The following is a 15,415-nucleotide window of genomic DNA, read 5'->3' as shown; positions in this document are numbered from 1 at the left end:
GTTCTTGTTTTGTTCTTGACTTATTGTTATGTTTCTTCTTGACTTGTTTAAAGAAGACGTATCCGGCCCATGGGGACATTAACGTGTGTTGTCGGGCCTTACAAATCAATTTGATTTGATTTTATGTCATAATAGTACATTCTAGAACATTTGTGCTCTATATTCAACAATTCTCTCAGAAGATCTCATTGTGCATCTTGGAACAGGACTGAACTAAACAACACATAGACTGAAACCTGCATTTCTCAAACAAGGTGCCTTGCCGACTGTTTAGCTGTGGAAAGGTGAGTGTCCACAACGGCTAGCTAGCTGTTCTACTTCGTACCTAGGAAGTTAGGTTAACAATCCGACGAGGGTAGAGCAGGATCCGTGGGCTGAAGTACCATCTCGCTGACGAGGGAATCCTTCTCAGCCGTGTCAATTAGCCCACTGGCAGCGTGGGAACCCGGGGATCGGATGCTGCCCATATAAGGGTGTGAGAGGATGAGGGGTGAGGAAGGCTTCCGCTGTGATGGTGTGGAAGGAGGAGGGGTGAGGAAGGAAATTTACCATCCCTCGCCAGCCCTATTTAACATGGAGAAGTTCCCCTTCTTTGCAGGGCTATAACTTTTTAAATTGTATTGCTAAATTGACATTACCATGGCCCATTCAAAGTCTTATATCTATTGTTCAGGGTGTAGCAACGTTATACTTTTTCATTCACATATTCATACTAAAATACGGTCTAAAGTATAAGTATGTTTTTATCGTTTTCTGCAGCTTTCTCCAGAACTTGATTTATAGCCCTAAATGCATTATATTGATGATCAAATACAGTTTGGTAGGAATCTGTGCGAGATAAAAAATGTCAACTGCACGTACTTCTAGAAGTTACTACGTATGATCTGATGTTGACCGGATGGGCGGGGGGTCGTTTATAATTCCGTGGGCAACGTTATATCATTCATCTAGTGAGGGTGATATGATCATTAGAGCAGTTAGTATAGAAGACATTAAAAAATAACGCTGAAACTCACCGTAGCTTCCTCTCGCCGTTGGGAGATGAGCGTGGAACAGAATTTTTTCTATTATGGGATGTAGAAATACCCGATCCATTTCCAGGTTGTATAATAGTATATACGTCCAAATCATGTTGTTTATCGAGTTATTGGCAACGGATCGATATCCATTGTGTCGAGCTCGAGTCCCGGGACCTATAGCGAGTGATCGGACCAAATTGAAATGAGCACCAGCTTCCACTTCCCTGTTTCTTCCCTGGGCGATCCGCCGATCGGCCACCAGATGGCGCTCTTGAACCGTTAGAGAGTTGACAGGGGCTCACCAGTACATATAATGTCTCCGGGGGAGAAATATGATTTCGATCACAGATTTTTGAAATATTGATATCAAAGACGCTGTCCAGCGTCATCGGCAGAATAAGCATGGCGGGGAATGACGTGTTCCAGCGTCTTCGGCGATTAAAGTGTTAAGCAATGGTGTGTTTGTGCATCTGATTGATTGATTGATTGATTGAAAAGTTTATTAACAGATTGCAGAATGGGTACAGTACAGTACAGCTCAATACATACAATTGTTAAGGGGATGCAGACCAGAGAAAGACTTTCGTCTTGTTTACATCAGGGTCCCCCATTTTCAATTCATCATAACATATATGACATACATGACATACAGATAGACAGTACTGCTACATCTATACATTTATGACATCAGATTTGCAAATACAGTACTGTTTGTGATACAAAAGTGTCCAGAAAAAGAGTGTATATACATTTGGCGTAGAAACTGTACATTGGAGGAGGTTGGGTGGGTGGGGTGGGGTTGGGTGGGTGGGTGAGGGCTGTACATTGGAGGTGGGGGGGGGGCTGTGTTTAACCAATTGGCTCATATGTGTGGTAATTTGACATTCTGTGTCTAATGTAATGCAAGTGTGTTTAGTGTTTTGCAAATCACTGTGTGTATTGTTTTGCAAAAAGTGTGAGGCTGACATTGTGCTTATAGGGGTGCAAATCTGGGCCTATGTTTTGCTCCTTGAGTGTAAGGTTTTGATAATTGTGTAATACTTTTGATTTGAGTGTTTATGCAATTGAAAAAAACTGTAAAGACTAGAGATTAACTGTTTATTTCTTTTGTACATAGGCTGTGCATTTGTTTGTTTGTTTATTTGCTTATGTGTATGATTCTTAACTGTTTTTATTTTGTTATTGGTGTATATGTGTGTATGTATGTACAGTATATATATATATGTATGTATATGAATATTTGTACTCCTTTTGGGGCCTCTTGGACCAGATCAATGTTTTATCTGGCTAAATAAAGGTTAAATAAATAAATAAGAAACTGATGTTTTGGTCCTGTTAACTTTGAATTTTCTATGGGGACTGCCCAGATCCCTCTCGTGGACATGGACCTCACTTTGAGAACCTCTAATGATTCTAGTTCTTCAGTATTCATCTCTAATTACTCTAAAATTGCGTATTTCTGTGTAAAAATAAAGAATAAATAAAAAACCACTCTGAGATTCAGATTCAGATTCCTTTATTGAGCCATTTGTGTAAAACACATTGGTAATTGATGCAGCGATACAGTGTATGCATTTTCTTTCTTTTTTTTTCACAGTAAACAACACCAACACAGACAAGAAACGAAACAGTGCAGTGGGGGATTAATCAATAAATAAAATACATATATATATATAAAGTGAAGAGTGCAGAGATCCCGTACGGACTAGTGCAGTCAGTGTCATTGTGCCAGTGTCACTTGGGGGCATGGGGGGGGTACCGAGGGGGGGGGGGGGACCTGAGGCATTGATCAGCCTGGCGGGAAGAAGCTCAGTCTGTGTCGAGCTTTCACAGCCTTTGGGATCCTCAGCCTTCTCCCAGAGGGGAGCAGGGTGAAGAGGCTGTGACCGGGGTGGGATGGGTCGGCCATGATCTTTCTCACTCAAGCACTCAATCCTTTTGAACAACCAAATGTTAAGGCAATCCAATCATAACATTTCAAGATATCTTGCACAGATCACATACCACCTGGCGCCTGTGCTCAATTTACTTGGTTTAAGCTCAATGCAATGTTATTGTCATTGTACTAGTGTTATCACAATGCTAAAATATTGATTTTGATACCAAGTCCAAGTCATGAATTTCCATACACAATGCTTTTCCTAAAAAAAAGGGACACTGTGTGGTACATTTGTCATAGTAGAAGACCTAGTTTGTGAGATCACACCTAGAACACACTTTAATGAAACTGATGGATCAGATGTATAGGACTAGGTTAGGGCATATTATAGGTTAATGTTTCACAAATAAGGAAATAAAAGTTCCAGTGCTGCTCTTTATACAGCAGGCTATTTATGAAATTGTGTGTGTGTGTGTGTGTGTGTGTGTGTGTGTGTGTGTGTGTGTGTGTGTGTGTGTGTGTGTGTGTGTGTGTGTGTGTGTGTGTGTGTGTGTGTGTGTGTGTGTGTGTGTGTGTGTGTGTGTGTGTGTGTGTGTGTGTGTGTGTGTGTGTGTGTGTGTGTGTGTGTGTGTGTGTGTGTGTGTGCGTGCGTGCGTGCGTGCGTGCGTGCGTGTGTGTGAGACACAGGAAGAGAGAGACAGACAGAGAGACCGAGACAGAGTGTGTGTGAGAGAGTGCGTGAATGTGTATACTATTATGTAGCCTATGTGTTTGGAGTCTAGCATCCTACAGTAGCTGGCTCAGGGTTAGCATTATACATGAATGAATGAAAACTTTATTTAACAGATTGCAGAATGGGTACAATACAGTACGGCTCAATACACACAATTGTTAAGCGGATGCAGACCAGAGAAAGACGTTTGTCTTGTTTACATCAGATCCCCCCACATGATAGTGATGACATCACTGATTTGAGTTTTTGCATAGTTATTCAACATGAGGGGGGTGATCTGGTTATTAGCCTAACACAGGGAGCTACTAGCCTACTAGACTTTAATAAAATGAACAGACTTGCTATAGCCTAGAGCAGTGTTTCCCAAACTCGTTTTTATTGGGTCGCCAATAAAAATAAATAAAAAATTAATTAATAAAAAGCTGTATATGTGTTGATTCAGTTGGGCACCACATACTTATGTGAATCTGGGTTTTCTACTCTAGCATACCTGAAAAACAAATACAGAAACAGACTAAATGCTCAGCATGACCTCAGAATAACACTTTCAAAAACCAAGCCCAGAATAGATCTGCTGGTTGGAAACTTCAACCAGCCACATACCTCATTAGATTTCATTGTGCCATAGATAAAATATTATACCCCTTCTAGCATGATGTCAGGTCAGTAGAATTTTAAAATAAGTCAGTACAAATTAATCAGAATGTTGCTCAATGTTGGGGTTTAAGGTTGAGGGACGGAGGGAGGGGGTAAGAAATGGAGAGTTGAAAAAGGGGTGAGAAATAGAAAGGATAGTAGAACATGTTTTGTTAATTTAAAAGTGTTACAAAATTGTATAGTACATATGTTATGAGGTGGTGAGCAACTTAACATTACACTCTGATTATTGCTGTGATGTACTTTTATAATTAAATAAAATACATTTCATATACATTTGAAATTCATGGTTTGTTGTGTTCTTTATCAGTAGTTTATAAATGTATGTTATGGCAATTCATTTTTTTTTATCTACTTTTTTCTCCCCCTTTTTTCTGTATTTTTCTCCCATCCCAATTTAGTCGTTTCTCCCCTCCCTTCCTGGTCGTTGCGCGCATTTGCACACCCCACCGGCTTCCCACCCTCTAACACTGCCAATTGTGTTAGTATGGACGACCGACCAAGCCGGAGGTACCGCTGACAGCTGGATTCGATACCAGTGCCGTGGTAGGCAGGCGCGTAGTCGGCTGCGCTACCCAGCCGCCCATGTTATGGCAATTCATGATGTATTTTTGTAAGTTTGGTTCCCGGAGAAACACCAAATTTCTCTTTTGGGTCTCGAGCTGAAAAAGTTTGGGAACCCCTGGCCTAGAGCATTGATAATATGCATGAGTGAAGCTGTGTCCTGAGGATTGCTAAATGCTATTTTGCCAGTAGGTGGTGGTATAACACCGTGGACTTCACACAGGGGAAGCATTTCACTGCAATGCATGTGTATGTTTGTATGTATCATCATCATTTCATCATTTATTTATTCGTACATGGAATTACCACAGTCCAACAGTACATATTCATATAATTCACCAAAAATACCATGGCCGAAAGGAACAGGAAGAAGAAAAAATCGTATATATACCTGCCCCTACACACACACAACACACCGATAGACATATTGTGTAAAACCAAACAGAATATACCCATTTTGCAAAAAAAAATAAAAATTTAACATCAACACAACCAAATTAAATCAACATAATAAACCCATTTTGTCTATCTATCAGTCAAACTACATATTTAGGTTCATTCATTTACACACACACACACCCCCACACTTATATAATGTATTATACTTCTATATACTATCTAATTTCTATTTTATTATAATATAACTAAATCATACTATTTATTCTACACCATATTGGTACAGTATTATACAATATTTTAATATATTATTATTCTATGTTACGCTGCTATATACTATATTACTATACTATAATATGCATGAGTGAAGCTGTGTCCTGAGGATTGCTAAATGCTATTTTGCCAGTAGGTGGTGGTATAACACCGTGGACTTCACACAGGGGAAGCATTTCACTGCAATGCATGTGTATGTTTGTATGTATCATCATTATGTATGTCACAAATAAAACTTGACTTAACTTATTGGTTTCTGAAAATCAAGTCTGTATCAAGTGAGGGGTTTAGCAAAGGCTAGTTATCAATAGTCTGTATTTTTTATTACTATATGTTGTTGTAAACACACTCACTGCATGTCTATCTCTCCTGCTAGACTTGACGGGTCAAGAGGGTTACGCAAGATCAAGGTCAGACCTGACTCCCCCTCCCTTCTCGAGACTTCTGAATCTTCTGGAAGTTTTACTTGTCAAGATGACCTCACTCATTTATATTTTCATTGGACAATATCTTGTTAATCTGCGTATGTTACTCACTTTTTTCCTATGAAAGGCTATACCCGATGTAGAGTATAGAACTTATGGAGATTTTACCATGTTGTCACCTGTTCCCTTGGAACTTGTGTGGAATAGACGTCACCTCGCCCACTATTCTCAGAACTCTGGGTGTGTGAATGAATTAATGAAAACTTTATTTAACAGATTGCAGAATGGGTACAATACAGTACGGCTCAATACATACAATTGTTAAGGGGATGCAGACCTGAGAAAGACGTTTGTCTTGTTTCCATCAGGGTCCCCCATTTTCAATTCATATAGACATTTATGACATACATGACATTTATGGCATAGGGACATATAGGTATTTAGTACTGATACATTTGTGACATAAACGGTATTCCAATATACAGTACTGTTACCCCTAGATCCTGACAGAGTATATACATATGATGGGGAGGGGACTGTACATTAGGAGGGGGTGGGTGGGTGGGAGAGAAATATACATACGGCGGGGAGGGAATATATACATGCGGTGGGGAGGAGACTGTCTATTATGAGGTGGTGGGGGTTTTGGGCATTTACGTTGGCCAGTTTAGAATTGCAGCCTCCCGTAGGTGCTCTTTAAGAGCGGTTTTGAATGTGGGCAGGGATTCACATTCCTTTACAGCTTTGGGTAGGGCGTTCCACATTGTTGTGGCATAATTGCGAAACGTGTTTAGTCCCTTGTTTGAGCCGAATCTGGGTTTAACATGATTTGTTGAGCTTCCTCTGGTGTAGTGGTTGTGGTATTCACTGACCTTTGGGAAGTATTTTGACATGTACATGGGCACCCCGGTCGTATAGTGTATCTTGTAGACCAGGCCCATTGCAAGTTGCTGTACTCTGTCGTCTACTCTAAGCCATCCTAGGTTGTCAAAGTGGGCAGGGGTGAGGTGGGTTCTGGGGTTCAGGTCAAGTAGTAGTCTGACCAGTTTGTTTTGTGATGTTTGTAATTTTGTTTTAAGCGCCTTTGAGGTGCTTTGGTACCATGAGGTACCATGAGGGTCGTCTCTTATGTGTCATCTTTGCCCGAGGGTTCCCTTCTCACAGCCGCACCTCACAGCCTGTGAGACGCAGCAATTAGGGTGACCAGGTGTCCCCCTTTTGGTTGTACTGTCCCACCATTTGACCGAACGTCCCACATGTTGAGAGGATGTCCCTCTTTTTGAAGCAAAAAAAAAAACATTGGTCTCGGTGAAGACCATGTTATTCTAATAAAATAAATTACATTATCTATCTGTCCCACTTTGTCCCACCAAAATCTTACTGTTGTCCTGCTTTTGGACTTTTTGCATCTGGTCACCCTAGCAGCAATACAAGTAGTGAATTTCACCTTAAAGCAACCTGATTGTAGGCGATACCAAAATATTTCATGAACTATTAACCGTGTCATGTGTTCTCTTTAGGAGCGCATGTGAACAGTTGCCTTGACAATGGTTCTTTTCCTTTTGTTTGAATAAAGATGAGTGGAATCTTGGCACGGACATTATAGATCATGCTCGATGTGGGACGACTCAATATTACACAGAGCACTGTTTACACAACATCTACTGTATAGATTTCTGCTGGCGGCGAATACTTGTGTCGGGCGGTTTTCATTACGTTAAATCTGCAGATAAATGATCTGTCTGTTCCCTTTCTCGTCCCCCACGCCCATTATCCCCCCCTGCTAACCCCCCCATTATCCCCCCTCCTGCCCCCATCATCCCCACCCTGTGTTTGTGGCATGAAGGAGACAGATGGAGGGAAAGTCATGTGTAATGGAGTGTGGATCCACTGAAAATGTAGCGAGAAGGGAAAATAGAGGCGACCAGCATCCATGGCAACCGTCTAACCCCCCCCCCCCCCCCCCCCCCCCACCCGCACTCTAAACCCTGTTTAGATTAGATTAAAATGTATTGTCATCATACAGCACAAGTACAGTACAACGAAAATAAGTTTGGCATCCAACCAGAGTGCAAATGTAACAGTAAAGTGCAATAGTAATATACCATGTACAGGTGATTAAACTGGGTATAGAATAATATATAAATTAGTACTACTGAGTAATAGTGCTAATCAGATGTATGTAGCCTACAGAGTTGTAGTATTAATATGTATAGTGATATACAGGTATAAAGACACTATGGTATACTATAGTAAGTCATACTGGCCAGCAGTGTAACTAGTAAGAGTAGGTAAGGAATATGTACAATATAGATATAATATCTACAGATATGTAAAAAGGATTGTATGCCGGTACATGTACAAACATGTGGATATATGCGGTAAATATTAATATATACAGCACTATTTTACATGCTATCATACAAAGTTATATGGGTAGACTATAGTATGAGGTAGGTAGTTATGATTTCTAAGCCCTGTTGCCATGTTTTGTGAAACTAACAGATGCAGCGAGCGGTCGCACGTGGAGCGTGGTTGGCCGCGGGGGGTCCAGGTGTGGTGTAGCGGTCTTGATTGACCCCCGTCTTTGGAGCCGCGTGTACCTGTTGGGCAGGGGCGTAGGTTTGGTTTCAACATGGGGGGGGGGGGGGGGGGGGGGGGGGGGCACTTTAAGCGGGGGTCTGAGGGTCCTCCCCCGGTAAATTCGTACTTAATTCCCTGCATTCTGGTGTACCTTTATGCACCAATTTGTGCCTTTTCTGCATCAAGGTTGAAGGACAGTGGCTACGACAGTGGCCCAGGAGGTAGAGCAGTCGTCTGGTAATCGGAAGGTTCCCGGTTCGATTGCCGCGCCTCCCGAGCAGCTTGTCGAAGTGTCCTTGAGCAAACAATGTGTGAGTGAATGGGTGAATGTGAGGAACAAAATGTTTTAAGCGCTTTGGATAAAAGCGGCTGTATAAATGCATCATTTACCATTTTATATATAAATGTTTTGATCCCCTTATGTTATTCACATCTTTTGGGGAGGGGGGTTATTTTTCATATTAGCTATATTTTTTGAGGGGGACAAACTCGTCTCAATATTGAGGGGGACTTGTCCCCTGCAACCCCCCTAAAAAACGCCTATTCCCCTGTGTCTACCCTGTTGCTCTGGGTCTCTCTCTCTGCCTTCCTACCGTCTCGATAATAATAATAACAACAAAGGACAATGAAAGCAGGGAGAAAGGCTCACCTATCTCTGTATCGTGCGCCATGGCTTTGTAGCGACCGTGTTCTCCCCCTGAGAACCACAATCCCAGCTGAGTGGAGGCTCCGTTTTTCCATGACGTACCCAAGCGCATGCATTATTATACCGTGGTTTGATTCATGTTCTATTCATAGCTATGTTTATTTGTCTTTTCCATAAGGATTAACTTTGCACATGTCAATCACCATATGCTCAACTCCCTTCCTCTCTCTCTCTCTCCCTCTCTCTCTCACACACATATATTGTATGTGTGTATATATGTGCCTATATTATATAAAATAGGATGAGAGCCCCAGTGGTGAGGCTCAAGTGTGTGTACTTCCTAAGTGTGTACTTCCTAATGTGCCCTAACCTAACTCCCTTCCCTGGTCTTTGGTTTGTGTAGAGTGATGAGCATCCTCTGACTAATCTGCTTAGAATCATCATCTGTCCTCTATCTCTCAGGGGCTTAGTATTGTCAGACACACACACACACATACAAACACACACGTACACGCACACACATGTACACGCACACACGTAGACACACACACATCCACACACACACACACACACACACACACACATACAAACACACATGCTCACATATACATACTTACGCAAACACACATGTGTCAAATCCACAAAAGCTTGATTTAAGGCACCCCTTGAATCTTGAGACGAATCAGGTCTCCAAACTGTTCTCTTTTTCTGTCTTAAACACACACATACACATTACACACACATTGTGGTTTACCACAGGGCGTAGCCGCCAGAGCTAAACTGAAATAAACGTACGCTGTAAACTTCTTTCAAGCATGGTTTCCCTGTCCTGCTGTACTGTCACGTGTGCAACAACTCTATTCTACTGATCTCCACCCAGCATTTGCATAGCAATATCACTTAATTTGTAGAATCTGGAATATATTTTCTTTTCTTTATAGCCTCTAACTTTCCCCCAAAAATACATTTACATTCCTAATTGACCTGCCTGGTTTATTTAAAGCTGCCTGTATCTAAACGTAGGAACTACCACACCCAGGTCGTTGGTGCAACGGCTGCACACAGCCAGCTGAGGATGTAGTGAAGGTACAGGTCTTGCATCATCACACAGCCAGCTGAGGATGTAGTGAAGGTACAGGTCTTGCATCATCACACAGCCAGCTGAGGATGTAGTGAAGGTACAGGTCTTGCATCATCACACAGCCAGCTGAGGATGTAGTGAAGGTACAGGTGTCACAGCGTCACACAGCCAGCTGAGGATGTAGTGAAGGTACAGGTGTCACAGCATCGCCCTTTCTGCTTCTGTGACTCATGTGACACATTACCTGTAACAACAACAACAAGGCTGTAAAACGGTTTTGTGGCTTGGCTGTTTCGTTAAGGGATGAGATCTCCATATACTCTATGATAGCATGTACAATAGTGCTGTATATAGATCTGAGTGTCTGACTCCCACCTAAACTGCAAGGACTACAACGCATAATGAATAACAGCACAGTGGTGTAGTGGTTAACTCTGTCGCCTCACAGCTATAAGTTCCTGGGTTCGATTCCCGCTTGGGAACCAGGTTGCCGTGTTGCCAGGCAGTTACCCAGGTGGGGTATCTCCCGGGCCTTTCTGTGTGGAGTTTGCATGTTCTCCCTGTGCTCGCAAGGGTTTCCCCTCCCGATAAGATCAACCCAATGGAAAAACATGCACAACAGATCGCTAACGCTGTCGCATCCCTGACGAAGACGGACAGGAGCACTTGGATTGGTCCCCGGGCGTGGTGCACACTGCAGCCCTCATCTGCTCCTGGCTGCCCTTGGGGGGAAGGACAACTGGATGGGAAGTGCAGAGAACATTTCATCAGCGACTCAGTGCATGTGTGTGTGTGTTCCTGTGGGTCGCCCATCGCATGTGCGGACGTCCCGTGATGATTTCCGGGAGGATGCGACCCTCTGCGCCACCCCCATGCCTCAAATAGATCCGCCATCAGCTCTATTTTTTATCTTTCAAAATGTTCAGTTGCTATTGCATGCACTTATCTGTGTTTCATTACATGAAACACAGATATGAGTGCATGCTTACCAACTGTTTCGCCTGTTTTATTGCAACACTACTATCACCTACTATCTACTATCATCATCTAAGAAGGGAGATCCCCCCTTGAACGGCCCTTCTAAGGTTTCTCTCCTCCACATTGCCTGTGGTGCATTTTTTCCTAGTGAGTTTTTCCTTACCTTCGTGTGGAGTATGTCTGGGAGTGTTGCATTTATTTTAAATGTTTTGGACTTTATTGTGTTTTTGTTATTGTTTTTATTTTTTTTTATCCACTTTTTCTCCCATTTTCTATATTTTCTCCCATCCCAATTTCGTATCATCCAATTCAACCCTCCCCTGTCACGAACGCTGTTTCTTGCCTCCCACAAGCCGGCTGCAATGTGGACTAAGTCATACATAGCACAAGTCCCCTCCGGTACTTGAGGTAACAGCAGTCGCATCTTTTCACCTGCACAGCTTGATCTCTCAGTGCTGAGGAGTAACGCGTGGGAGGCTCACGCTGCCCCCGACACTTCCTGATTCTACTGCAGAGGGGCGCACCAACCGACCTGTAGGAGTCGCTGTCCACAACGCCCGATCCCCACCCATCAGTTTCCCACCCCCTAATACGGCCAATGTGTATTAGTATGAACGACCAGCTAAACTGAAAGCAATGTGGAGCGCTGGGCTCGAACAGGCAAGCCCAGCGTCTCCGTCATTCATGGCGAGCACCTTGCCCACTACGCCACGTAGCCGCCCTGTGTTTTTGTTATTGTTCTTGATTTATTGTGATGTTTCTTCTTGACTTTTAACGTTTATGCGCCAATCTAATAACGCCAATAACGAATTTACTCGTTTTTATGATCGTTATTTCCTTTATTCGCTATTGTCATTCATAATTCATCCAGCAAGGCTCCGGGAGACTGTGGACCTTTTTCTCCAGACTCATCGGCCACAGGTAAGAGGAATCTAACATTAATTCCAGCTCGATTGTCCATTTATTTCATTGCAATCCATCTGATCAACGTATGATGTTGTACTAAAGAAAGCCGTTACTGACAATCAAGGAATCATAAACGCCCCCCCCCCCTTTCCTTCACGCATGATGGAGCATAATTTATACCGATCATATGCATTTGAATTTTTTAATATAGCGTGTATAGGAACGAAACGCCAATCGATTATGTATAATATGCATCAGGGCCTATAACTCGCGTTCTAGGAATTACTGCTCTACACTCTAAAAACATACTTATATTCACGACGGTATTAACACGACAATGTATGAATGGGAAAATATAACGTTCCCACATCGGGAACGATAGATACCCGATGATGAATGGGCCATAGTAATGTCGATATAGCTATAATATTTAAAAAGTTATAGCCCTGCAAAGAAGGTGAGCGACTCCATAGACTTACAGTGCTGACAGTGGCAGTGAGAGGTATAAGATGGGCAAACTGCGTGGCAGACAGTGTAAAGAAGACGTGTCCGGCCCATGGGGACATTAACGTTAGGTTATGACTATAACCAAGTTCTGTTAATTAGGGGTGACGCTTGGCATCACACTGCACTATCTCGCGTACGTGCACGCGCACTGAATAAATTCCACAAATGTACCTTTAATACCAGTATTAGTCTGACCACACCCCTCATCAGCTTACCTTCATAAGCAGGTGTGTGGTCACCTGCTCTCCTCCTTCCCAAGCTTTCACCACAAGGTGAGGTCAAGGGCTGCAGCGGCCGTCGGATGCCAAGCGTCACCCCTAATTAACAGAACTTGGTTATAGTCATAACCTAACGTTCTGTTCCATTAGGGGCTCTGCTTGGCATCACACTGCACAAAGGGAGGCCAAGCGGAGCCGCTGGCCGACAAATACACCCCGCTGAAGGCCCCCCACAACCAACAGAACAGGGAGGGCCGAGCCCCCCCGACCCCCCCTAATGGAGGGCACCCTCCCTATTAGAGGTTTACCGAGAGGGCGACGGACCCGACCACGCGAAGAGGCACTCAAGCAACTCAACGCACAGGGTGAGCAGACCATGGCTTGACCCCACGACTACACCCACGCACAACCCGCATGCCACCCGGGAACGAACGTAGGGAACAACCTCGCTACTGCCCCCAGAATCACGGGATCAAGGGCAAACCCAACCCCGTGGCAAGGCCGTAGCAGCGGAGCGCGAAGGAAGACCCAGACCCACCAAAAGGACTGGACTCCCTGGAATGGGGGCCCGGAGAAGTCCATGATGCCAGCATCAAGACCCCACCAGGTGGGCACCTAGTGACCCCGCCCCCCACATCGCCAGCGTATTCGGACAAAGGCCCCTCAGCCGAGCGGGCCCTGTCCTCCCCAACAGTACACCGCCTGGAACACAGGCCCTGCAACAGGCAGACAGCATGGTCGTAACACACAAGAGTTAACCAACGGAAGCAGGCAGTGCACCGGGAAAAAAGACCAGGCAACAGGCTGTCAACCCAAGCCTGGAGACTGCGGACGAGACAGGCGCCAGAAAGGACAGCTGAACACAGCCGCCCCGGCGGAAGGGGCGTATGCTGGCGTTGTCGCATAACCAAGCCTCCACAGAGAAGGCTGATACGATCGGCAGACGTCATGAACGTGCAGGGGCACCCTCAACCGGAGAAACCGGGAGTTGACACTGCAGCAACACACCAGAGAACCAACCACCCAGGCAATGGTTGGTCCCATAACCCCTCAGGAAAGAAACCCCAAAAACACATCTGCGGCACTGCCGCAGCCCGCGTTCTGGTTTCCAACAGGGCTATCCCGGGCCTACGGGTCAACGAAACATTACCCCGGACCGGGCCCGGTGATACGGGGAGCACAGGGTCCCCAGAGGAGGCTAAAACCACCCCAACAGGCCCCTCTGCGCCAAGCGCAAGAGAAGAGCGTAAAAAATGGAAGACCAGCCCCAGCATCCCGCACTCGGTATTCCCAGGAGGTCACCCAACCAAGTACCAACCAAGACCAACCTGCACAGCGGCCGAGATCCGACGAGATCGGGCGCGTACAGGTTTGCACGGCCGTAAGCCACTACGACAGTGCAGAATACAACGCACCCAACAAGGGTTCCATAACGCTCAACCCTGTGACACCCGGACCGACCTAGCATCTTTTCCCCCTGAAAAAAACCCAAGTCCCTCAGGGTACCAGAACAGCAGATCTGCATCCCCGGCGGACAACGGGTGTAACTGATCTGGACCAGCGCGACCAGAACCAGTCCCGTGCCCTAACCACGCCGACCTGCCAACCCCAGGAGAAGGGGCAGATATGCGTGTTGATCCCAAAACATAAAAAGAAGGCGCCACCTAGACGTTTCGGTACGAACCGCGCCCGGTGGCCCACCCCTAGGGCGTGAGACCCTTCCCCATATGTCCAGACCCATTCCGTTATCATCCCCTGACATGAACGGGAACCCATCGACAACCACACAGGGTGTCGGAAAAGGAAAAACCCCCATCCCAATTGCTTCATAAAAACGCTGTTTCAACCCCAAGCAATCAAGGCGCGCCAGTCAGCCAATGCCCCAAAAGAACATCCTGAGCTAGCACTATGTGTGCGTTTGGACATACCCACATCAACAATAGGCCGTTTAGACCACCTTATTGAATCCCCAAGACGCCCAGGGGAACAACAAGAGGGGCGAGATGCAATCAACTCCATGAATGAATGAATGAAAAACTTTACCCAACAGACCGCAGAAAGGGTACAACCCAGTACGGCAATACACACAATTGGTTAAGGGGAGGCAGACCTGAGAAAGACGTTAGTCTTGTTTCCATCAGGGACCCTCATTTCCAATCCATATAGACACATCCAACTCTTTATAATAATAAAGAAAAAGCATCACCCGTATGACCCAACTGCACAGCTGGGAGTAAAAAACCTGTTTTCACATGATTTTAATCCAGTCACTCTTTTTAATCAGAGTGTAAGACCAGACCCTCCCAGAAACACCTTCCCACATGAGTTCATAGTCATGAAAAAGATATGCCACGTGACCAACCAACTCAAGTTGACACATAAATCGGGCGCAGCAGAACTGTGAGCCCTACGCCCTAAACTCGACACCTTTAAGACACCAACTCATGGAAGGCGTCGCCATAGCAACACCGCTACAACAGGCGGGGAAACCTGCCGGCTCCTGTCATGTAATAGGAGTCGGTAGAATAACCATCCCCCCCCCCCGCCAAG

Source organism: Notolepis coatsorum (genome assembly GCF_963971535.1).
Source record: "Notolepis coatsorum genome assembly, chromosome: 2".
NCBI classification, from domain to species: domain Eukaryota; kingdom Metazoa; phylum Chordata; class Actinopteri; order Aulopiformes; family Paralepididae; genus Notolepis; species Notolepis coatsorum.
This window is presented reverse-complemented; position numbering follows the sequence as displayed.